Source organism: Zalophus californianus, chromosome 7 (assembly GCF_009762305.2).
Source record: "Zalophus californianus isolate mZalCal1 chromosome 7, mZalCal1.pri.v2, whole genome shotgun sequence".
Taxonomy (NCBI): domain Eukaryota; kingdom Metazoa; phylum Chordata; class Mammalia; order Carnivora; family Otariidae; genus Zalophus; species Zalophus californianus.
In genome coordinates, this window is record NC_045601.1 from 1328888 (window position 1) to 1355684 (window position 26797).

Consider the following 26797-nt stretch of genomic DNA (forward strand, 5'->3'; position numbering starts at 1 on the left):
TCGGTCTGCACTTGGTGGGGTTATCTTCGACTCAAGATGATGAAGACTTGCCTGATTATCAGGAGATAAGATTCAAAATCCAGCAATTTTAACGGACATTGTATTAGATATTAGATGGGGATAGGAATCTATACTAGGTGACAAGTTAAATATTCAAGTGTGTTCACCATGGTATATTCACCATTATCCTTGGCTCTTAAAAAGTTCATTCTGCAACGGAATTTTGGAAGAAAGCAGACGATGGAAGGAAAACAAAATAAAGTGTTTGTTCTGGATTCTGAATAAGTTCTGCAAGATCACAGCAGACTCTCGTGTTCACTCACTTCGCAGCCTTGGAAAGCCATCAACGTCCCAACATACCAGGTACCTGACAAGAAAGAAGAAAAGCTAGATGGCAAAATAAATCACCAATTCGTTGAGTGGCCTTGGGTCTTAGAAATCACATGTGAAAGCGTCCAAGTCAGTGCCCCGCACAGAGCAGATGAGGGTTACGGTTGTACACCCTTCTCTGAAAGGCTGGGCACAATAGGGTCACCAGATCCACCCAGTAAGAGAATCCACGTTATAAAACTCGTACATGCAGGAAGCAGAAACCACCTATGCGGAGACCGGCTTGGAGGTAGAAGAAGCCAGGAGGTTATGTGGGGAGACGCTGGGTGCTCTGCTGAATTGCATGGGACCCGCGGCCCTGTGGTGTCCTCTCTGTTGTCCCGTGAGCATGCAGCTCCTAGTTACTCTGAGCGCTGGTTTGCACTCAGGCAGTGCGGGTTCACACCTGAACCCCCGGGCCCTGTACCAGCCTCTTTGCACTTAAGAATATTCTATATCTCTCAGGACATGAGTCTTGACAGAGACCAACACACTGCGGATGGTAAGTCCTCTTCATGTACATCAGAGAAGCATTTTCAGAAACAAACTATACTAATAAGAAATCTCACATCAAACCCACATCCAAGAAAACTTCCAGAAAACAAAATCTCTATATAGAACATAAAAATATCAACTTAAACAGGGATATCTTAAGAAACAAACAGAATATGAGTCTGGCTATTCCTGCAATTGTAGCTTGAACACCATAACCCATCTTAAGTGAAAATCTAAAAATAAGGGTTTTTTTTTTTCCCCTGAGAATTCCATTTATTCACAGTTAACCAAAGCCAAAGCAAAATGGTCAGATCATTATCCTGATTACCCTCATTACTGTATGTATGCAAAACCAAATGCAAGCCCATGGGGAAGTCGGTACATGTGATATTGGTTAGAAAGTTCTTGCCAAGATGCCTTACTTCAGACATGTGACCGACTTACGTCCATTTTCCTAAACTCATTTGTAAATGATTAGAATAAATTAGCATTTGTCCTCTTAAAGCTCAGAGCTTAACTGTTACATAAAAATGGGCTGCCTTCTCACATGGGGTAAAGGATTTGCATATTGACATCATGCTCCCTCAGTGTTGGTCTATAAACACCTGGAGGCTGGAGGCTCAGACTGAGGCTGGAGGCAGAGGCTGGAGGTGGAGGCTGAGGGTGGAGGCTGGAGGCTGAGGCTGAGCCTGGAGGCTGAGGCCGAGGGTGGAGGCTGAGGCTGAGGCTGAAGGCTGAGGGTGGAGGCTGAGGCTGACGGTGGAACCTGGAAGCTGAGGCTGAGGCTGGAGGCCAGAGGCAACCTCATGTTTCTGAAAAGCGTGAATGCAGTTGAGCATAGAGTCCGGAGCTTCCACTTCCCTGACCCTAAAGCATGCAGTAGACAGGAAAATGCACTGGAGGCTTTTCCGGTGAGCATTGCCAGGATGTTAAGTTAGGCCGGTATATGGAGTTGGGTGTGCATGATCCTGAGTGAGCTGATGGACATCGGTGAAGGGAACTTGGGCCCTCCCCTTGCCCAGATATGCCAAGTGAAATCCAGCGAGGCTCTACTGAGCGTCCTCTGCGTGCTTGGTGCTGCGAGTCTGGGCTTCCCGGGTAAGCGGGTCCCGATCGCAGATGATGAAGAGGGACGGTCTAGGGAAGGGGACAGAGTGCGGCCTGAGTGTGGGTGCCGGGAGGACGCGGGGTGCGGGGTGTGAGGTGAGCGGGCACACGGGGACTGGTGTCTGGGGTAGGACCTGCGTGGTTCAAACAGAGAGACACCTGAGGGGCTACCAGAAATGAAGCACAGAGATGCAACTTGGCAGCCCGTTCAGGGAGTCTCTGGGATTCTCGGATCCATGTCTCCTTGTGTGGAACAGTTCGAGACATCGCATCTTCTCAACTTCCCTCGTGCGGTCCACTGGTCACTGGGAGCTGAGCTCAGAACACACAGCCCTTTACTCTCGCTCAGGGACTCCATCCAAAATGTCACTGAAAAGTCCAAGTAACATGATCTGTAGAGCTGCTGATTACAAAGTAACATCCACAAGTCTCCATGTCCCTGTGCACCAGCGAAATCCAGTTACAACAGAGGAAGATGTCAAATTAACCATAAAGAGAAGATCAGGATGAAGACGGGCACCGTGCTGAACCAGACAGGCTGGGCGATCAGAAGACAGACTGCTACCCGACGACCCTCATCCATCTAATTGTAAACTAATTTTTAAAACTCTCTAAAAATAAATAATAGTGGAATCATAATAGCCCAATAGAAAAATGTAAGTGAGGATTTATGGCAGGGTTTCTCAAGCTGTGCAGAGCGGACCCTTGAGGCTCCTGAGACCCTTGTAGGGGATGCTGGCGAGCAAAGCAGTTTCCCTAATAGCACTGAGGTGTGTGTGATGGGCTGAACGGTGTCCCCCAAATTCATATCTTGAAGTCCTGATACCTGGTACCTTAGAACAGGACCTTATTTGGAAATAAGGTCACTGCAGATGTAATGAGCTAAAATAAGGTCTCTAGGCTGGCCCTGATCCAATGTGACAGGGCCCTTCTGCAAGAGAAATTTGGACACAGACACACAGGGACCACGCCATGTGAGCATGAAGGCAGAGCTTGGGAAAATGCGTCTATAAGCTCAGGAGCATCAAGACGCCGCAAACCCCTAGGAGCTGGAGGGAGGCCAAGGGCACATTCTCCTCCAGCCTCAGCAGGAACCCACCCACCCAGACTGCTGGTGCCCTTCGGCCGCCCCGCCACCCGGCGCCACACGGTCGGGGCAGCCCAGCAAACTCGTGCAGGGGTGTCGCCCATGACTGCATCCCCTCATGAGGGTGCAGGGTGATGCCCGGACAGGACTGGCCACACGGGAACAGTGTCCAAGAGAATGTGTGCTTGCCCATTCTTTGCATTTTCTAGAATTCCCTCGGTTTAGAGTACAAACGTGTGTGTTTCAAAGACTAACTCGGTTTTCCCTACAAGTGTGTTTGGATTCAGCATCATCTACACATCAAAGAAAATGTGCATAAATGCCCAACAGGAAACAAGGGTGGTGCTGAGACCCTGGAGCCCTGGGCCCCACGATGTGTCCTGGAACAGTTGCAGACACAGCAGTGGGATGCCGTGGACACCTGAGCAGGGTCCAGGCCTGGATAGCGCCCTCGAGCTGCCCGTCTTTGGTAAACCAGGGAGACTATGAATTTTACCAGATCCCAGGCCTTGCATGTGCATCCTTTCAATTTTGTTTTCTTCAGAGGGGAGGTGTGCATGAGGGGCTCTTGGCGCACCCAGAAATATGAACGCGTTCCCCAGGAAAAGCCCGTGTGCCGCTGTGGGCGCTGTTGGGAAAACCGCCGTGTCTGTTCCGGGGAGCACGTGGTGACACAAGAGGAGGGCTGACAGACAAACTCTGAGCGCTCAGACTCGGGGATCGGGCAGACACGTTCTCAGAAAGGAGGAGGTGGCTGTCCTTTCAAGGAACACAACTTCTTGCCAAGGTCCACTCTGAGCGTCCAAGTGAAAAACTGCAACTTCCGACTTCGTGCTTCGTGGGCCCCATGAGCCTGCTGCCACACCCCTGAATTTGCTGATAGCGGAGATGACATCGACGTACATGACTCTTAACAGAAGGTTTACTGAAATTTGGAAGATCTGTGTATAACTCCGTAGACTGATGTTTCCTGAACAACCGTGCATGGTGCCGTAACATGATGCAGAGGTAACAGGTGCGCTCACGGTGCGCGGTACGCCTGTGGAGCCCTTCCACGTGTGGGGCTCCGAGTCCACAATTCAGCTCACCTTTGAAAACTACCACCACATGACCTTCTGGAGAAGAAGAGCCAGTGTCTTGGAAAGGCTAATTTTATGAAACTAATCCTCCTTTTTCTAAGTACATCTCTGAAAGACGCTTGATGTTCTTTGCACGCTTCGATGAACACCTCCTATCAACACAGACTTCAGGCTAGGACGGGTGGGAGAGCCCGTCCGCCTCCTTCAAGCCAGCATCAGATTGTGGACATTGTGAAGCAACACAGCTCTTGTCATGAGAGATTGCTTGGCTTGAAAATTATATCTATTTTTCATTAAATGTTATTTATGTCGACAAATAACAAATGGGTTTATTCATGTGTTTTTAAGTTCTAAAATCTCTTCAGTTTTAGTTTCTAATAGGATAAATATCTAAAGATAGAGCACGTTTTATCAATTCATTTCCTTTTCCTACTACACAGTAATTCATTCCTACCTTTGTTCTTTTCTGAACTTTGAAAATGTAGACCTTGCCCCTGAGTCAGTATTTTCAACCTCAGGACAGATTTTATTTCGTACCTAAATTCAATGTACAAAATTAATATCAAATGTTGTATTTTGAACCAAGTTCCTATACAAGTGAATTTTTATGGGGGGTTACTAGTACCGTGATTTGCTGTTTGCAGGTTGGGAGTGTCACATATGAGCAGGACAGTTGGGTCCCTCGGGTGGGCCGTGGGAAAGTGTTGGAACAGGTGTCAGCAGTCTGCACCTTCCCCCCGAAGTGGGTATTGCACATCAAGTATGTTTTCCCAAAAATGAATTTCTATTCACTATAAGATTTATTTTTTTTAATTGCAACATTTTATTTGTTTCATATCCAGTTGTTCTTGCCCTAAGGAAATTATTCAAATTCGGTGCTCCATTCTAATTTTTAATAAAGCAAACCGAACAAAAACTGACCACTGAAACAAACAAAACGCATAGTTGTAAGATTAATACATTCTTCTCCCTCCTACTCCCTTCCCCTGGACCCACGATCAGTCCCTGAGCCCCGGAAAACAAACACATGAACAAGGTATTGTTTTGCTTATTATTGTTTTTTGCTTATGTTTCTCTCTGTGTCTCTGTCCCTCCCCTTTGTCAGAGAGGGTCTTCCCTTCGATCAGCATCCCCAGAGGATCTTACTCAGTTCTTAGAAACTTTCTCTTCTTGCAGATGTGGAAAGGCAAATTTTAGGAGATTTTCAGCTCCTTGGTGCATCACTAACAATTCTGCATTCATGGCATTATAGGAAATATTTTCCCACATGTTGGAAATTATCATCAAAGATCTAAATCAGATTTTACTTTTATCTTCAAAATAAATTTTTGAGAAAAGGAATCCACAAGCCCCAGCTTTGCAGGTAAAATGCTCCTTGTGGGCCCCGATGGTGCACTGTTTCATCCTATTGGGGACACTGTCTCCACTTCGTAGCCCACGCTTACCATCAGTAATCCCCCATCACAACATCAACACAGCACTCCCAATCCCCTCAGCAAAAAATGTGCTTTCCCTGCACATATTCATGTGTTTTTAAGTTCTAACATCCCTTCAGTTTTAGTTTCTAATAGGATAAATATCTAAAGATAGAGCCCGCTTTATCATTGTGGTTTGGAATTGGGATGGGAAAGTCACCCCATGTCCTAACCTTTCTTTTTTGGTAAGAGTCTTAGTTATTCATCTTGCGGTCCCACTGTGACATATGACAGAATGTCGTTCCTGGCAGCGTTTGCCGTGGGCATTCCGTCAGCTGTAGGGAGGGCAAACTCCAGTACAATCCATTCCTGCAGGCAGGCGCGCGGGATCCCGAGCATCTTTTCTGTATTTTGCTTTGCTCTTTGGTAGATTTTGTGACTCTGATTGGGTTTTAGTGGCTATGTTGTGATTAATAAGAATGGAAAAATATAGTAAACAAAACAGTGGCATTTAATACAAGTTCAGATCCATTATCTGCAGTCCCTGCCATAGAGAAATCCGTGTGTGGTCAGTGTTGACCTTGGCTTCCTTTTAAAACCACGGGCTCTTCTTCTAAAGAGTGTTTGCTGCTATTTACACACCCATCGGGTCACACGCCCACGCACAAGTCTGCCCAGAATATTGACAACTGAGTGTTTCCTGACCAGTGCCAAAATAGTCCAATAAATTACAGCTTCCTTAATGAACCAGCTTCCCCTAAATGAATGCCAGATGTTTTACAGGTGGCTGAGAGAATGCCACAATCCCCTGGTCCCCATAAATAAAAGGAAAGCCGTCAAGGAGAATAAGCAAAGATAGATCATCAGCATTCCTGCTTGTTAACTCTTTGTCGACTAAAAAGCTCTATTTTCTTTATATCAAAATAAAAGAAATGGTAGTAATGGATGACAGCTTCTGGCTGATATTTCTTTGTAGTAGAATAAATGTGGCTTTAATCTTGGCATTAAGACAATGGTAAAAGGCAAGCCTGCCATGGTGGAGACACAATGCTGTTGTGGGAACTCGGGGGTCGCTTGGGGCAGTGACCACCCAGTTAGACAAGCTGCACCCCACACTGTCCTCCATGTCTTGGCCTTCCTTGTAGACCTTTCTCTCGGAGAGCCCTGACTGATGCCCGCAGCCGGCCCCAGGAGCCCTGATCTGCTCTCTCTATGCACTTGCTTTTTTTAGACATTCCATGTAAATGATACCATACAACATGGAGTCTTTTGTGTCTGCCTTCTTAAATTCTGCATAATATTTTTTCCTATCCATCCAGTTTGTTGAATGCACTTCATGGGTAAATAATATCCCACGGTGTGGCTAGACCGCTTGCCATTTGTTTATTCATTAGTCTCTTGATGGGTATTTGGGGTGTTTCTCATTTTGGCTATGATGAAGAATGGAATGATGGGCAATCAGAGGCTGGGCTTTGTGTGGACATGTGCTTTCGTGTATCTCGCGGTGGATCCATAGGACCCTGTGGCTGGATAATAGGTTAAGTGGATGCTCATCTTTTGAGAGACCGCCAAACTGTTTTCCAGACTGGCTACACCTTCTTACATACCAACCGACAATGTGTGAATGTCCCTGTCTCTTTGCCAACACTGGCTAGTTTCAGGCATTGTGGTGGGTCTGTGGTGGTAGCTCACACAGTTGTGCTGTGGCATGAGATTCTTGGTTGATTGGTTTTTCTTTCATCTGTCATTTCATTACCTTCTGACTTAAAAGTCTTCCTCCATTTTTACCTTTGTGTATGTTGGGCTCCTTTAAAGATCTTCTCTTTATCACTGGACTTTAGCATCAGCTTGCGATCTGTCTTTGGTGTGTCTGTGCATACGTGTATGTGCTGTTTCTTCTACTTAGGATTTATTGAGCTTTCTGGATCTATTGATTTGGAGTTTTTGTCAAATTTAAAAATATTTTGACCACTATTTTCTCAAATGTTCTTGTCTCACTATTCTGAGACTTCAATTATAAGTCTGTTATAATTCCTGATACTATTCTACAGGTCACTGTGTTTTTGTTGTCCCCTCTTCACATCTCTGTGTGTGTATCATTTGGGATATATTCTGTTGCTATTTCTTTAATTCACTGATCTGTTTTAGGAAAACATATGATCAAATGCTCATCTAGATTTGGAGAATAGAGAGGATTTTGAAGCTAAAGCTTGATCACTAAAAGGGTATTGAACTACCAACGTGTAAGTAAAGCATGCTCTTAGGTTGGCTGCCAGTTCTTTTTTCTTTTTAAATAAAGTTTTATTGGAACACGCCTTGCTCATTCATTTTATGTGTTGTGTATGGCTTCTTGTGAGCTACAACGACAGAGCTGAGTAGGCGCAGCAGAGACCATGTAGCCTGCAAAGCCTAACATATTTGCCAATTGATCTTTTATAGACAATGTCATAAGAACCATGATCCAGAGGATTCTGAAGGGACCACACTGCCCGAGACACAAGTACACCAGTCTTTCCCATTGACACGAAAACTTTGTCTTTCAGAAAATCATGATGATATTTATTGCAATAATTAATGGAATACATCAACCTGTGTGTGATTTGTTTCCTTTACTAAATGTCAATTCTGAGCAGTTGTTGCCTCGCTTGACTCTGATTCTCTGTTCCTCTGAAGGGACGTGTTCAGTGTCCTTGTGAATTGCAGCTGTAAGTATTAAAAAAGCCCAACAGATGTCCACAGTGACCCAAGTGCTTTACCTCCGAGTGACACCTCCACGTCTCTGCCAATCTGTCACTTGCTGTGAGAGTGCTCATGGCTGATGGGAGCCCTGCCCATGGCGTGTGTTTGCCACACACACGTGGCAGCCAGAGGTGTGGACCGGGGTTCCAGGGCTGGCATTGGTCTCCCTGGAACCGTGCTCAGCTTTAGAAGCATTGAACTGGAAAGAGGCTGCTGCTTGGGGGACTGCCACTTAGCTCCCGGAATATTCCCCAGGCAAAATCTTTGTATAACAGAGAATCTGTTCTCTGCTGGAACTTTCTGTTGGAGGTGCTGGGTGTGAGGTGGAGACATCGGGCCACCGCGGCACGAGCACACTGGGTGTTCTTTCTCCGCTGGAAGGAGCACTTCCCTCGCACGCGGGCACACATGCAATGAACAGTAGAATCAGCACGTGTGCTCGCGGGAAATGTGCTCTCCTCAGTGTGCTAACATGTAAAGTGCCAGAACAACGTTCGGTTTTACTAACAGCGACGGTAACAGCCGGCAACTTTCCCGTCTCCGCTTGAAGCTGTGCCTGAGGCACCTCTACAGCCATTTTCTCACTCATGTCCCTGAATCCCAAGGGGTAAGAGAGAACATATAGAGAAGGTGATTTCTATGGAATTCCATAAATTACATCAAACAGACGACTTTATTTATAATGCTGCTTCTCAGATGCTTTGTTTTACATTCTGTAACTCAAGTTTTTTGAAAAATCAATCTTGAGAGTCAGAATCGTCACAGCCATGCCGTACATCTTTGGACTGTGTCCATTATGTCCATTCTTCACAACCCATGCATTTGCTTCTTTTAAATCACTTGAGATTCCCATTCAGGGAACCGAGTAGGGATGGCAGTGGTGGGGCAATCCACCCAATTTCCTCTGCAGAGAAAGTACACCTCGCTTCCTTCCCTTCACACATGAGAAGTCACTATTCTGTTGACTAGGTGGGCATGGTGTGCAATCTTGACCCAGAGCATGCTGGGCCAGTGGTGATGGTGGCCAGGGTCCACACTTGGGTGTTGACAGCCACGTTGGGCTGCCGTCAGCCATGAACCCAATCCACTCAGGCTGAGTAGGGCTCTCGACCCCGTATGACAGTGTGCCAAGGCAAGAGCTTCTCCTCACCCCCGTCCCCCCAAAAAACCACTGGGATCCTACAAGCTTCTGAGAAAGTGATCCAGGGTGTTTTCAGATATGTGAGGATGCAGTTCCATGCATGACAGCTCAATAAAACATATTTAATATATTCTTTTCTTCAAATTTAAACCAGACACCTGGCTTGAGTGAAATTTCCAATTGGGTTTCTATCCCTCCAAGCCTCTGATATTTGTAACCGTTCACATGCTAACCCAAACCACTCACTCCCTCACCTTAGTAAAAGCATATTTTTGGATTTTATGTGCCAGGATTGGACATCAAAGAATTGCTTTTATGACAGAACTTTTACTAGCCAAGTCTGAATTCAGAACAGACCTAGCTCAGCAGCAAATGGGTCTGGTCAGCAGTTGTGCTCAGTAATAAAACAGGTGAGCTGTGATCCATCAGATTCCAAATTGAAATCTTCCCCCATCTGGAATGTTTAGGAAGCATCCTGGTCATTTAGGAAATGGCATTTGTCTTTCCTTTGCTCGGATTACCTCCCCTTTCTTTTTCTCTCTCAGAAGTGGTTTCCCCATCACGCGGAGTCGACACTGCCCCATGAAGGTCTCTATAAAGGCCTCAGATTTATAGTCTGGACCGCACGGGAGGACTGTAGTTGTGGCTCAGATGTAGGTATATATCAAATTCAAAAAATATTAAGTGGAAAAATAAAACGAAAGTCCCTCTTGAACCACAAAGAAGAAAATGTATTTCCTCTGCCCCAACCCATTTGCATCCTTGGGCGTTTCAAGGCGACCACCAGCTCTATCTTGGCTGCATCAGCCCGAGAAACAGGCAACTATCTTTGCTCCTATCTACCTGGGGGCGAGCTGGGAGGCTACCCACACAAACGCGTTTGGTCTCATCCTTATTTTTCTAGTCTAAATCCCTAAAAACGCCTCTGGAAGTTAAAAAACCTAGGTACAATGCTTAGATGCAAAGGGCACGCATATTCTTTCTCCTTCATCTCTTGGGATAATCTTGCAGATGATCTCATTCTGCAGGGTTGTAGCGTTTCCTTCTTCTTTCCCTGGAAACAATCACATCAGGGGATTGCTTTTGACTCATCTCCTTTCTATACAAAGGTAAATTCTAAGAGGAACAACTGTTTTCCCTCCGGAACAAAATTGCAATATCTGTAAATCAAACCCAAAGCTTTGAGGTTGTTTTTCCTAAAAATTCTATCATAGCATTTACTTTTAAATATTCTGCATAACTGAATAAGAAAGATTGCCCACATGTTCGCATGGTTCTCCAAATGTCTGTTATTAATCACCCTCCCTCAACCCGTCCCTGCCAAGGAACTTGGAGGAACACGCAGTGTGCTCCCGGCTCCCCAAGGCAGACAATGCTTCCCAAGAGCGGTTTCGGACAATCGCTTTTTCTTCTGTTTAAAATGTCGCTGTTTATCGTTACCCGTGAAGCCAGAGGGAGACTCCCTAGGGTGAGTTTAGACTCCTTCACAAAGGGAAGGATTGAGTCGGGAGGGGCTGACAAGCATCAGTTTGTTGTTGTCGCGGACAACGGGAATGGTTTTGATGAAAAATGTTAAGTAATTTTTCTATCCATAAAAGTTTGAAAAAGAGGAAATTGACTTACATCAAAATAAAAATGAAAATGTTTCAGCTTTACACAAGGGGAAACTTGACTGGAAAGTAACAAAGGTTGGTTCTTGAGGACGTGCTAGTGCTGAGCGGCAGCTCCGCGTGGCCTGGGGGCCCAGGGAGCAGAGTGCTGGCTGCACAGGCCGGCGGCCCAGGCAGCCCCCCACGCTGGCATTCATCTCCTCACGGGTCTGAGGCTCGTCAGTGTGTTGGGCCCCTTGCCGGACCCTGGTAAGGTGCAGAGCAAGGTCACATCCCCTCTGGCGTGGGAGGGACTGGGGCCCCACACCTGGCAGTTAAGGCGAAGGTTAAGGAAGCCTTTACTCTGAGAGCTTGCCAAACTGCAGGGTAGGCATTGTGTGTGTGTGTGTGTGTGTGTGTGTGTGTGTGTGTGTGTGTGTGTGTGTGTGTTTAACTACTCCTCATTCCCCGGGGGACCCCGGTTCCGACGGTCAGTAGATATTTTAGAAAATGAGCATTCTGCTTGTCACATTGAACACACCTGCTCAGAATACTGGACGAATCCCCGCATGCTTGCTTGGGGGGCGCCCACCCCGATATGGGAGCACAAGTCCCCGAATTCCAAGCCCTTTACCTCACCAGAGGCTTGTCTCAACTTCTGTGTCAAAACAAGGATACCTCATAAGATCCTAATGAGGTTTTAGTCTTATAATCACTCACATGAAGCATCAACTCAAAACCCAGCACTTTCTTAAGGTATTTTATTTACCTACCTTCATGTTACTTCTGATCCACCGATGTGCTTTGAAGGGGCGACCTGCGCAACATCCGAGACAGATGGATGCTTAGATTTACAAGGTTGACATTTCCAAAGGTTGCCCAACTGTCAAACATCTGGGCGCCCCTCTGGAGGCCCTCAGCCAGGTAGGTTTAACAATTATCCAAGGTTAATGACCAGGGACACTCATGCTTGGGCAGAGCCGCGTGGCCCACTGAGGGGCTACATCGTCAGGCTGTGCCACCAGGCCTGGCTCCCACATGGGCCAACTCCCATGTCGCTGAAATCTGTTGTCCTCCTGTGCTTGGTTCCCTCCAGAAGTCCCAAGTCTTTCTTTAAAACAAACAAATACTTTTCACTGAACCACTGTGTTAATCAAGAGACAGAGACCTCACACAATCGACGTTTTCCTAAGCAAGTGGTTATTGACTCCAGTGCCGGGTTAATGCGTACAGCCTTTGAGACTCTGGCCATGTTTACCCTTCAAACAATATTTCTAGATGAGAATGAGAAGAAATCAGTTGCACAAATCCCTTTGAACCATACCAAACCTAATGTTTTATGTTGCAAATTAAAAGGGGGCTGCTAAGACATTCAAACAGAAATGTAAGTCTCGTCATCTGGACGGGTCTGGAGAGAGACTGTGGCGGCCATGGCAGAGAACGCTGCACCTTGAGTCCGGGGAAACTGAGGGTCAAGCTCGGGGAAACCAACGGAAAATGCCTGTCCCGACCGGGCACCGTCCAGGGTCCGAGGGCGCTCTCTCCCTGAGTCCGCTGCCTGGGCAGGCATGCTGAGGGAACTCCACCAACACGAAAAGCATGGGGGGCTGTTTCAGTGGGAAATCCCGCATGTGCAGAAGTCTAGGGGGACCATTTCTTACCCAGCGTTTTACTCTGCAGCTGTCCGTTTAGATGCAGTATAAGGAACTGCAAGCACTTTCACCCCGCCTGTCCCCACAGCCTCTTGGTGGCTTCCTTTTCCTGAAGCTTGGTCTTTGTCTTCTGAAACATCTGGACTTAGGATCTGGAGCTGGAGGAGAAGTAGAGGCAGTGATCATTGAAACTTTCCTAAACACGAGACGAGAAAACAGAGTGTCCAGCATACTTCACAGGATTCCACTGGTTTTCCAGATCTTTGCTGTACCACAAGTTGCCAGGAAGGAGTCTAGGACCCACCACGGAGAAGTGTGGGTTCATGAGCCAGACCCCCACACACCCACATACATGCATGGAATTTCCTGTAAAATCTCTGCTTGAAAATGAATCCCACTGCAGGGAAACCCAGTATCCTATGCAAACTACCTTCCCAAATCCAAATGGATGACATTCCTTTTCTGAACAAGGCATCCTTTTAATGTTCCTGGTGATTGCTGAGTGATTAGGACCCCCTAATCCAAGTGCAGGTGACAGGATTTTACTGGAGCTCCTGCTGTGACCACGTCTGTCCGCGCAGGACCGTGGACTCAGTGTGAAGAAGACGCTGTCTGCATGGCCGGCCACAGCAGACGTGGGGTTTGTATCAGGACTCTCTGGGAGGCAGCTCCTCGTCTGCTGAAGGCACCAACCTGGAAAGGGCGGGAAGAGAACAGCCAGTCACGGGGTCTGCGGTTGGTGCAGTGTCTGCTTCTGTGACTGGGCTGGGCCACAGCAGTCACTGGGAAGCCTGGCAGGTGGCAGACTCCACAGCCCCGGGGGCTCTCTCTGCAGACTGGCGAGCACGTGGCAGACACCAAGCGGACCGATTTTCTACGTCCTGGACCAGAGGCTCCTGAGTTCCTTCTGTGATTGACTCCCCCCATGCGCCTTCTGCCACGTGAAGGCAGACAGCATCCTGCGGGCTCAGCAACCTCGGCTTTACAGTGGCATAACTTACAAGAGGTGGAAAGTGCAAGGATGTCCTTTGTCCTCTGAGATGCTGTCTTCTATCCGCCCGGCGTGAATTTGGCAAGACGACCCCGAGCCGTCTCGGCCTTGGCTCTCTGCCTGAGATGGAGCCCGTCCTGGTCATGCAGCCACCTTTTCTGCAGCGGGGGCAGGGTTTGCCAAGCTCTCCGTGACTCTACCCTAGTCTTTTAAAAAGCATTTCAGGGGCGCCAGGGGGCTCAGTTGGTTAAGTGCTGACTCCTGGTTTCGGCTCAGGTGGCAATCTCAGGGTCGTGAGATCGAGCCCTGCATCAGGCTCTGCGCTCAGCACGGAGTCGGTTTGAGATTCTCTCTCTCCCTCTGCCCCAAGGCAGCCATGGAGGCAGCCACAGGATACAGAAATGTGGGCCTCTGTGGCTCAGTCCAGCATGGTGGAGTGACTGTGACCGCACTGTGAACATGTTTAGTAATACCTTCGCCAGCTCACACGTCCTACACTGTCCTTTCATGCTTTCAAAATAGTAATATACAGATCTATGTCTAAATATATGGATTTATGTAGGTACAAATAGAGGTATTTCAACAAATACATTGAAGAACACTCGATAAATATAAAAATAAAGCTTCTGATTCATAAAAAGTGTACTTTGTTAGGTTAGCTGGCAGTTTGTTCCCATCAATAATGGCACATCTTTGCAGCGATGGTTCCCTGGAGTGGATGGAGAACAGCACCAGGGTGATGGGCACCAGATCCCACTCACAACTGGGAGGAGCCCACTGTCCAGAGGAAAGTTCCACCTTTGCTGGGCAGCTGCGCCCCTGAGCCACAAGCCCCGATGAGATCCCCCCGTCCAACCCTCCCGTCTATGAACTCCCTTGGACTTAGGGAGGTTCGTAACACTGTGCAAGCCTCCTTGTCTCCCGGAGAAGTTCACGCAGCGATCTCGTCCTCGCCCTGCGGGTCCGAGCTGGTGCTGACCTGCACTGGTGGCCGGGCGCTCAGGCTCCCGACCTGCCTCCACAACCCAGGCTTCCCAAGCCAGCTTGGATGGTTCCAGGCTCTTGGAGGCACCTGCAGGGCACATGGATTTTGTGTATTTTTGCTTTTATTTTAATCAAAGTCTAGTCAGATGGAAAGTTGTAGGTATTTTCACAGGGATGTTAGAGTCTGGTTAACGCAGAGATTTGAGGGTTCTGTTTAGGGTTGTTCAGTGCTGGTCAAAGAAACTAATGCACAGCTGGTACCGACCCAGATTCCCGGTGCCGCGGTTGGGTCCTGGCTGCCGATGGAGCAGCTGCGCCCCACATGCACCTGCACCCAACTCTCTCCCGCGCTCCTCGGTGCCCCAAGCCTGTCCCTGTTAGAGGCACCTGCAAGCTCTTTCCCCAGCCCGTGTGGGTGGACAGCACACCCTCCCTAAGGAGACAGACCTTCTCACTGGGCAGTGAAGCCCCTGAGCCCAAGGGCATGGTGGGGCGCAGGCCAGCACCAGCTCCCTTCCTCCTGAGCACCAGTGGCCTCCGACTTGAGCTCCCCGGTCTCGCCAGGCTCAGTCTCTCCTCCACCTTTCCAGAAACTGCTTTTCTGACTGCCTGGCTGAGGACTTTCTGGGGCCCCCAGACCTTTGAGGCTAACCCAGGGTGGTCAGGGGCTCACCTACCTGACTGGCGTCACGCCCTGCAGTTCTTCCCCTCCCTCTGGGACGGGGGTCCCCTTCCCAGCCCTACTCTGTCTTCTTGCAAATGTCTCTTCTTCCCCGAGGCTGCACTGGGCACGTGCTATGGTTGCCTCCTTGAGGTCTGTCCCCTACTGGATCCCTGCGAGGACCTGCCATGGCATCATTTTCCCTGTTTTCTTCCCAGATACTCTGATGCCTAGCAGGTCATACACATGTCCACACGGCCAGACCGCACACGTCCACACGGCCAGCCTTCTGCAAACGATAGGTGTTGGTTTCTCCCTTGGCCTGTCTTTCTAGGAGAACCTCTACCTCCCATTTCCCTGATGCCTATTGCTGTATTTACGGTTACTGGCTGTCGTGTCGAAACTCAAGCCCCACCCTCCCCCCACTGACGTCTCCCTCAGGGCCCTGCAAACGTCCCATGTAACTCTTGGTTCGACCTGAAGCCCTTTCTTCCCACACTCCTGGGCTATAGTCCCTGACACGGTGGCTTCAGTGTCCGTTCCTTAACGGATCCCTGCCTCGACCTCTGCCATGACCAGAGCCTTGGGTCTCCCAGTGAGCCCCTGATGCGCTGACTCTCTTTTCTGGCCGCTGGGTAGCGAGCTCCCGGCCGGGACCCCTGACACTGCCCCTCCAGCTTCCCCTGCTCACCCTTGGAGTCACTGCCTTCCGGACTGGATCGGGCACCTTGGCAGGACCCACCAGCCCCTGACTCTCCCCAGAGCATCCTGACGGCTCCAGCTCTTCCCTCAGCGAGCTCACGTCCAGTCCATGGCTCTTCAGCTGGCCAGATCATGGACGCGTCCCTGCATGCATGCTGAGCCCCGGCACCTACATCAGGTCAAGTCCAGAATCCAGCCCTCAACAAAACCCAGAGCCCACCCTCTACCCTCTCAGAAGCAGAAGTCTGCTCTTCTTTCGGTCCTCTCTCTAGTCAGTCGGAGACCCACCAGTTTGCTCAGCCGCAGCTCCAGTGGTCTTCCCTCCGGGGTAACCTCAGGACCTGGGTTGTCCTCTCTGCCCGCCCTGCAGGGCCCCATGGGCGGCTTTCTCTGGGCAGCATTCTTGTCCTACAGGTTGCCTTGAACGTTGCAGGGGTTTCTCTGCTGTGCAGTCAGGGGCACCTCCCGACAACCGTCCTCCCGCTGCCCAGACATGAGCCCCCGGCATCGGTCCCCATGCTCTCTCTACACTTGCCGTCATGACGCTGGGGGGCGTCCTCTCGGAACCGCTCCAGCCCCAGGTACCCCCTCCAGTGGCCCGGCAATGACGGTCAGAGGGCCCGTGCGCACGTGCGGTCATCGGGAGGCTGGGTCCTCCTCGAATGAGATGGGTCCCAATCCTGTGCCACGGGGCCATCTGGAATCTAACACATTCAGAGGAACCAACCCAGCAGCGTGCTGCTGTAGCATTGTGGAAAGGGCATGGTTAAAAACCTGCTCCTGGAAAGCAAAGAGCCACATGCAAGCGGTTCTGGACTGAAGAGCGGATGGTTCCCTTGAATGGTCGCCTTTGTTCAAACAGGACGGTAGGGGGCCCTATGGCTTCTTGCAAAAACATTCCAAATGTTTTCTGTTTTATGGCAGTGAGAAAGAATTCACTTAACTAGTTCTTGGGATTTCCAATAAAGCTCTAATTAACAGCAAGAATTTCATTTTGCTTCACATCAAGAAAGCAATCATTGGTTTTCAATTTTTTTTTAAATCTGATGCACATTTACTATAACCATATTCTAGAAAATGGAAGAGAAAAAGAAGAGGAAGACCAATGGGGAAACCCTCATCTTTATTCCGCCGCACAGGCCGTCCGTGAGGCAGCGCCAAGCGTGTTCAGAGCTGTCTGTTCCCGGGGCTGGGACAGAGAACAAAACACGAAGAGGGACACTAGCAGAACAGAAAAGGTCTCTGACTCCCGTAAATCTCGGAAAAGGCCTGTTTTGCTGAAAGGCCTCTGCACATCCGGGCTGCCGTTGCGTGGTGGGTCCCAGACACCTCGAGGGGCTGGGCTCCCCCGAAGGGCAGGTGTTTGACATGCGTCCCCTCCACCATGGGGCCTGAGTGAATGGATCCCCTTTCGTGTTTGGAAAAGCAGCTCCCATCCCTTGGATTTCTTGTGTATACTCCGAGGCCTATCACACCGTGCAGTGGCACAAATCTGCAACTCTCTGTCCACGGGTCACAACAGGGGACTCCCTCCTGATCCTGATGTTGCCACTCCACGTGCTGCCAATGATCTCAAAGGGTTTTCTGAAAACCTTCAAATCTACTGCCCTTCTGTTCAGTGTGAGATTCTATAATATAAATATATCCATGCAGACCACTCAGCATCAGGGGCTGCAAAATACGTGCAAGGTGCTGGTTGAAATACTGAAGCTGCAAGAGCAGAGGGAAAACGCATGGTCCCAGCCTGGGGGTCCACGCTGGTGAACCGACCGACAGCCGAGGGACCGCAGGGCTCAACGGGGAATCTGCCAGCATGGAGACTCAAGCAGCAGCGGGCTCGATCCGCTTCCAGACAGCTGGTCCTCGTCGTGATAGGACCAGAGGGTCAAATCTTCTGATTTTTTTTCACAGAAGCATGAAATGTGTATTTTACGTAAAAGACCTGATTTCTAAAATGCCATTTAAGCAAAGTGAGCCTTTGGGTCACCAAGGATGACCGTGGGTTTGCCAGTTTGCAACTTCTTGTCTAGAACACTTGTTTTACACATTTTTCAAAGGCAGAGTCTGCTTTCCAAATGGAGACAGGCATGAAACTCAAAAACTGATAGAAATGCATTTTCATCGCTGTAAAATACTGTGTTGAACTTTCTCATATTTATTTATTACAACTGAGAAAGTGATGGGGCTGTTCTGGTAGACATTTTAAAGTGGAAATCCTGGAAACTCGATTGCAAAATCGCCTTTACAAAACTCAGGACACAAGTTATTGCTACATTTCGTTCCGGTGGCGCTGTAACAAGAAAATTCTGATTGTTACAGAATCAGAAACATAGTTGCAAACAGTGCTTTTAAAGTATGCCTTACACCCCGGGACACTTCCAGATTAAACTGGATCTGGTACTTGAAGGGGCTGTAGGAAATGTTTGCTTCCAAGATAAATCAAGTAGCAAGATGCAACCTTACCACAAAGATAAAGTCAGCCAAGAGGAACCCAAAACTCACAATAAGCACCCAAAGTATCTATAGCCCAATCTTATCATGACTCTCTTTTTATGGCAGAAAGAACACGCAGCCAACCAAGACAACGGCGCTCTCCCTGGAAGTCAGTCAGCCCCGGGCCCCTGAGGCACGCACTGCAGTTACCCACTTGAGAATATGTGCATGGGCCTGGATACTGTAAGGACAGAAGCTATAGTTTATATGAGTGACAGACTCACAAATATGCAGGCATGAAAATAAATTTTCATTTAGGCCACGCACAAAACTGAGGCCATTTGCTCAGAAGCAAAATATCATGTCAGCATTGGCAGATAGATGATGGACGGGCGGACGGAGGGATGATAGAGTGAGATGTCGAATGAGTAGATGAAGATAGATCATGTTTCTGGGACCCCAACTTGAAAATCATTCACCTAAAAACTCTACAGAAAGCGGATTTTCACATGCCTGGAAATAACATCGTACAAAGAGATGCACTTTGAACAGAGCAAGGGAGCAAGCTGCCTGGAAAAATCCATTTTGGAAAGTTTCAGCACCAGCATAGGTCACCACTGATCTGATGTACTTGAGTGAGATAATTCTTAAGGTTTTCCAGTTCTGATTTTAGGTTCAGAGCTCCAGTAATCAGGGCTGTTGTAGTCATCACTTTTCAACACTGATACATAAATATGAATTCAAGGGAGAAGAAGCAGGCCAGCAGGATTCAGCCCACAGTAAAACATCATCCTCCTTCCCTGTCTTGGCCGTGGACGTCCTTGGATAAAATCTGTGCCTCTGTTTCCCATCTGGAGAGACGATGAGGGAGAGTGCTTGCCATGTGATGCCTGGAAGGTCAGGGAGCCTTGTGTTTTTAATGTTGCTTTGACATCTTCAGACAGAAACAGTAACAAAAAATGTAGATGATCAGAAATGGTGATTTTAAATATGTTGGCAAAGCTGAGAGGGAGGAAATGTGCATCTGAATTTTTGGTGTTGAAGAAGAATTTGCTGTTTTAGATTAACATTGATCACTATCAGATGGCTCTACTTTTTGTTTGTGTGGTATTTTTAAAGAAAATGAAGATGAAGTTCAGGGAGAGGGTGTGTCTGGACCCCAGCGATGACTTCCTTCCATTAAAATCCTGCCAATTCCCAACTCATTGGCAGATTCAAGACAGTATCATTAGAAGGAGTTCGGCTCATGCCAGTCATGACATGTAAAAACCCCTATGCTGTTATGACTTTGGTCCATGACACAGATTTAAAATTTCAAAAGAAAAAAAAAAACTAAACTAGGCTAAACACGGTCATGTGTATTAACACAGAGCTATGAACAGAAACACTCTCCTTTAACCAAGGAGAACGAGACTCACCAACACTGCCGTATTCCCAAGGAGAACCAGAGAAGGAGCCACAGTCCGTGCCCACGAGGGGCCAGTCGTGGGATGCCACCCACACGAGGCGGTCTGTCGTGCAGTCAGAGGTAGCCACACACTGGGGAGTGTGGTGAGCAGCTGAAAAGCACCCACCCAAGTGGAGAAGCCCCTCTGAAGAGGAAGCAGGAGCTCCACTGCACCATGATTTTCTGAAGTCCACATTCGGGTCTCACAGCCAAGAAGATTATGATGCTCCTGCACTGGAAACTCGTAGCTCTCCACACCCGCTGAGCAGAGACTTGGAGAGAGTCGAGGTACAGCCGACGCCTTTGTGGGCCATCAGGCGCCTCCGTGCTGACTAGATGTTAAAACTCCAAAATGCTTTTTAAGGCCCCTTCTGAATCCTGTTGGAGATTGCTCCGTCCTCGGCAGTGAGGGTGAAGTGGCTGTCGATCTATCTCCGCTGCAAAGAGCATAGCTGGCGGAAGCTGACAAGGGCTTGTCCGCACGGCACCCTCCGACACAGCAGCACCTGATGCCACACAGTGTTTGAGAGAAACTCAGTGCTCCTGGGTCTGTCTGACGCCCGCTCTGCGGCGAGGGTGAGTTTGCCGCACCTTGTACTGCAGGTCTCATTTATATGCTATCCATACTTTTTTCCATATAGTATTTATCTATTCATATATGGACCCTGGACTGTATAATATATTCCAAACGCCATCGCAGTGCTCAATGGCAAGCCCTGCGGCACATACCTTGCAGCACGAGGAGGGAGTGACCCGTGTTGCTCGGTGCTGGTCACTATAACAAGTCTGCCTTGGGTACCGTCAGGTATCTTCCCTCAAAAAGGAGAATCTAAGCTTGTGAAAAGTATGTTGTAAAACCCTATGGGGTTCTTCTTTAGAACTTAAAAATATTATTGTAATATTTAAAGAAATTAATCTCAACTTAAAGCTATCACTTTATTGTTAGAAACGTGGCAAACGAAAGCCCTTTTGAGCCATTACCCCTCTATTCCCAATGAGAAATTTAATTATGCAAAATTACAAAGATTTGGCTAAATTAGACGTCTACTGTAATAATTTACTAATTTTGATACATACATACTAATTTAAAATAACATGTCATGGAAAATAATATATTCATTTAGAGATATCACTTTTTCCCTTCCCCATTTCGTGAAGTAAGTTTACTCAAACTTGTCTCAGGTGTTATTTAAAATCAATAACCCTGCAATCACTGAAGCCACTTTTCCTTACCAGACACAGGTTTTCAGGGCATGTGACCTCTTCGGAGTTGTTGGCTCTGACGCAATTTTAAAATGCACATAAGGTGCCATCACTGGATGATTCAGAGTTACAAGTACTATTTGCATAACACTTGAGTAGGCTTTTTGTTCATTTTCCTTTTTCTTAGTAGTGTACTCTTTAAAAATTCATAGCAGAACTCCTCCTGAATAATTTTTAAAGTGCCTTTTTAAAAGCATATGGCAGGGGCGCCTGGGTGGCTTAGTTGGTGAAGCGTCTGCCTTCTGCTCAGGTCATGATCTCAGGGTCCTGGGATGGAGCCCCACGTCGGGCTCCCTGCTCAGCAGGGAATCTGCTTCTCCCTCTCCCTCTGCTGCACCACCCCAACTCGTGCTCTCTTTCTCACACACTCTCAAATAAATAAATAAAACTTTAAAAAAAATAAAAGCCTATGGTATGGCAACTATATCCAATATTTGAGACCATAATCTCAAAATTAATTACTAAATCTGAGTTGGAATTCTTACATATAGGAAATAAATCATTAACATCACTTCAGGGAGTCTATCTTTCAGACACTAGTTTGTCATCAAAATAATTAAGGAATGCTAAATTGCCAACAGACACATGAAAAAGTGCTCCACATCGCTCGGCATCAGGGAAATCCAAATCAAAACCTCAATGAGATACCACCTCACACCAGTCAGAATGGCTAAAATTAACAAGTCAGGAAACGACAGATGTTGGCGGGGATGTGGAGAAAGGGGAACCCTCCCACACTGTTGGTGGGAATGCAAGCTGGTGCAGCCACTCTGGAAAACAGTATGGAGGTTCCTCAAACAGTTGAAATTAGAGCTACCGTTCGATCCAGCAATTGCACTACTGGGTATTTACCCCAAAGATACAAATGTAGGGACCCGAAGGGGTACGTGTACCCCGATGTTTATAGCAGCAATGTCCACAATAGCCAAACTGTGGAAAGAGCCAAGATGTCCATCGACAGACGAATGGATAAAGAAGAGGTGGTCTATATACACAATGGAATATTATGCAGCCATCAAAAGGAATGAGATCTTGCCATTTGCAATGACGTGGATGGAACTGGAGGGTGTTATGCTGAGTGAAATAAGTCAATCAGAGAAAGACATGTATCCTATGACCTCACTGATATGAGGAATTCTTAATCTCAGGAAACAAACTGAGGGTTGCTGGAGTGGTGGGGGGTGGGAGGGATGGGGTGGCTGGGTGATAGACATTGGGGAGGGTATGTGCTATGGTGAGTGCTGTGAATTGTGCAAGACTGTTGAATCACAGATCTGTACTTCTGAAACAAATAATGCAAGATATGTTAAGAAAAAAGAAAAAGAAGAAGATAGCAGGAGGGGAAGAATGAAGGGGAGTAAGTCAGAGGGGGAGATGAACCATGAGAGACGATGGACTCTGAGAAACAAACTGAGGGTTCTAGAGGGGAGGGGTGTGGGGGGATGGGTTAGCCTGGTGATGGGTATGAAAGAGGGCACGTTCTGCACGGAGCACTGGGTGTTACGCACAAACAATGAATCATGGAACACATCAAAAACTAATGATGTCATGTATGGTGATTAACATAACATAATAAAAAAATAATAATAATTAAGGAATGCTATAATCAAAACGGCCAGTGTTTACTGGGCACTTGCTCTGCTGGATGCTGTCCCGCACCCTCACCACACTGACTAATCCCCTCCACAACCACCTGTCTTTTCCTTTATTTTCATGGATGAGGAGGCAGAATGAAGAGGCTCAGTGGCTCACCTACGCTCTCGTGGCGATCACACACTGGAGCGCGTTCCGAAGGAGCCCCACACTCCTGAGTGATACTCTGAAGGATTCTATAGCTCTTGGTCACAAGGGCACAATCGCAGGCAGTGTGTAAGAACCAGAGTAAAACGGATAATTAGGCAGGAAACAAACAGCTCTCCTCGTCACGGCTGGTTTTCCCCGATCGACCCACAGGAACACCCATCACCTCAGATCATCTGTCTGCTCCACCTCCCCGCGTGGATCCCTGGTTCTCAAGGCGTCTGCCTTCCTTTGCAAATGAGTGCCATGCTCATCCCCGCCAAAGCTGTCTTCCTTGACGGTTCGGCAATGGACGGAATATTTGTGTCCTCCTCAGATTCATATGTTGAAATCCTAACCCCCAGTGCTGTGGTGGGGTCAGCGCCCTCATGAGAGGCCACAGAGCTGGCTGGCTCCCATCCCCCCAGGTGAGGACGTGGCGAGAGGGCTGCCACAGGGAAGCGGCCTCTCACTGGAATCTGACCGTGCCCTGGTCTCCAGCTTGCAGCCTCCAGAGTCACGAGAGCTCGCTGTCTGTGCTTTATGAGCCACCCAGTCCGTATGCTTCATCCCAGCAGCCAGAACAGACGGAGACCAGTTCCTAGTTCGAGTTCCAGGTGGTGGACGTTACATGCCCCCTTCTTGTGCTTTCTGCCTCCTGCTGGTGTGGGGCTCCCTTCCAGGTGGGAACATCAGCCAGGGTGACAGTAGCATCCCCCAAGGGAGGGCATTTGGATGAAGAGTTTCCCTTAGAACAGGAAGTGGGAGACCCAGTACCTTCTCGCCCACCAGGACCACATAGAGAGACAAAAAGTCCGTACAAAAGCACTGAAACAGCCAAAATTAGGTGTCACAAACATCCCAAAGCCAAAAGGGCTTTCAATATACTTTTAGTGCCATTTTAAGGATTGCCCTTAACGAAACCCTCTGCGAGGCATGCAGTTGATTTGTTCTGTTTTTGCTCATCTCTAGTTCCCAAACAATTTTTCCCAAACAATACACTCCTTCTAGGCTGGGTGCATGTGATTCATTGACAACTTGTTGAAAATTCAGTCTCCAGGAATTTACCATGAATATTACCATTTGCTTCAGCAGCTCTGGGCTTGGGCCCAGGAGTCTAGATTTTGTAAACTTCTTCTAGGATAATTGTGATAAGCAGTAGGTTTTAAACCACTGATTTGGTGTCAGGTATATGGAGACATCATCTCAGTTCCTAAAAACGTCTGAGCTTAATTCTGCTCTCCTGTTACCCACCCCCCAACTGCACTGTGCCCTCCTTATCAGCAGAAGCTGCACCTTACTCCTGCTTCCCACAGCACAGACCCTAACACAGCTCATCAGCCTACTGGTCAGGGATCAATCTTAGCTTTGGGAATAGAACAAACACCTAGGGGGTGCTGTGTTCAAAATACTCAGGAGAAACATGAGAAAAATCGTCCATGCGGGCTACACCAGAAGAGGCTCAGAGCCTCGAATTCATCGTTGATTCGTTTTTTAAAAAAGATTTTATTTTTATTTATTTGACAGAGAGACAGACAGCAAGAGCAGGAACACAGCAGGGGGAGTGGGAGAGGGAGAAGCAGGCTCCCCGCGGAGCAGGGAGCCCGATGCGGGGCTCGATCCCAGGACGCTGAGATCATGACCTGAGCCGAAGGCAGACGCTTAACGACTGAGCCACCCAGGCGCCCCTCATCTTTGATTCTTGCCTCAACCTCAAACTAGCGCATGCAAACTCAGGATTGCATCTCCTAATTCATAATTCTAATTCTAAAATGTCACCAAAAGGAATGAAATCTGGGCTCCTGGATTTAAAAAATTAAAAAAGCTTGTGGCAGGTGGGACGTGGGAAGGTTAGTGATGGTTTGAGGGAACCACTGTTGCGTTATTCACACACATCAACTGGCTTTTACAAAAAGAGAAGAAGAGTTGCTTGACCCTGAGAGCTTCTTTGCACCCAGGAGAGAACGACAAGCAGTACTTGACAGCCCCTCCTGGCCATGCCCCCGCACCAGCCTCAGGTTAGACTTGAAATCCTTTATTCCAGGGTACACTCGCTGGCTTGGGAACCCCCTGGCCTGGCTGACTAAAGCACACCACCTTTCGTGGGCTCCCTTGTTTACCAGAGTCTGGGCTGGTGCCGTTCCTTTGAAAACTAGAGGGTATTTTATTGCGTAGAGTTTTCCTGGTGGCAACATGACTGATGTTTGCATTCCTCCCCTGCTCACAGACACAAACCCCCCGAGAGACACATTGCATGTTTACATAGTTAACTGAGGGTCAGGAGCACCAGAGAGCCTGAAACCTCAGTAACAAAAATGCTTCATGTTAAAAAAAATGTATATTATTTACGTTTGAATTCATAACAATCTGTAATCTAAGGTAAATGTTTACCCATTTTACTTAACAAATAATTTTTTAACATTTTTACCAATTGTATTTATAGAGATAATTTATTACTCCAAGGAAAAAAGAAAAAAAAAAACAAAAACAAACACTGAGGAGAGAATGACCCAAGGCCAAATTCCTTACAGTCTTCAAGCATCACCCAAAGCACTGAGGTCTTTAGGATTCCTGGGTGGGTGGGTGTAAGGCACTGTTTTATCATTTATGGAAGCACAGGAAACGGCTCCCAAACTTCTTGGCTTAAAACCACCTTCACTGTGTTACTTCTCAGAATCCCAAGTCAAGGACTGAGGCGCAAGACAGCTCAGTGCTGCTCCCTGCCGAGCCGCGTGTTGGATACGCTGCCTCCCCTGCCCTGGGGGGTTGGGGGGGTGAGCAGGGGCCCCAGCAGCTCCCCTACGACCCTCCTCTTCCCCTCCTGGCCTTCCCCGGGGGGCCCTACTAGGAGGTGCCCGGCACGGCCTGGCATCTCCCTGGTATCCGTAAGGCCAAGGGCGTGAACCCAGACTCAGGGGAGGCCTCTGCACCGGGCGTGACTAGCCGGGGGCCAGAAGCCCGGGGGTCCTGTGTAACAAGCGGCCAGGGGCTGGACGTGGAAGCTGCCGTCCCTGTATTGCACGTGAGCAGACAAGTGTTCCTACCTGTGGGCTTGTAACTGCCGAAATATTTCATCTCCCGCGTATTGCGTCCTTCATGCTTTTCACATCTCAGGGGAGGCTTGCAGGATGCCTGATGTCGACGGGGCGTTGTCCATACTCAGTTCCAGAATCTACTGCTGCGTTCGACTCCCTGCAGGGCCGTTGTGCGTTGTTGGCTTTACTGTCGCCACAGAGGACGGCCATTGGTTAAATCTTCTCTCCGTGGAAATTCTGGATTCTGACACGGGGTCAGTGCGGAGCTCAACACCTGGTGAGGGTTTCCTTCAGTCACATCCCTCCTAGAGAGCGTCTGCCACGTCGCTGGCCTGCTTCCTGTGACAAACGTCCAGCGGTCGCCCTCGGTGCGCACTATCCATTGAATACAGCCACTGAAATCAGACCTGCAAATCAAAGTACGCACGTGGAGTCTCAAATTCTTAGGGTTAACTATCTCAGTGAATTGTTCACGGAGCAATTTCACCTTTGGGGGAAATACATATACACGCATACATATATTATGTTAATGATAAAGAAGGGTAACAATCGGATGAGAAAATAAAGCACACTTGGATAGACAAGGAGGACTAAGATCTGTATTTGTTGTAAAGCACTTCTCAGTGTATACATTCAGAGGCCATTAAATATTTGGGTTATGGCATTTTCCTGGTGAACTGACCTTTTTCCAAACACTGTCTCTCTTCAGCTCCAGGATAGGTCATATATTAACCCATAAAATAATTCTCAATACACATAAAATTAACTAAATCAAATAAACCATGTGCTCCAACTGCAACGAAGTCAAATTTGAAAAGCAATAGCAGAC

The 26797-nt window shown here is 48.0% G+C and overlaps 1 long non-coding RNA gene across 1 annotated transcript; it reads right to left on the reverse strand.

Moving 5' to 3' along the window:
* On the reverse strand, positions 1-26089 carry LOC113927418. The gene is made up of 3 exons (XR_003521628.1): positions 25978-26089; positions 12683-12831; positions 1-367 (listed from the first exon to the last, which is right to left on the reverse strand). It is a non-coding gene; the product is annotated as an uncharacterized LOC113927418 (long non-coding RNA).
* Between the last annotated feature and the right edge of the window lie 708 nt (positions 26090-26797).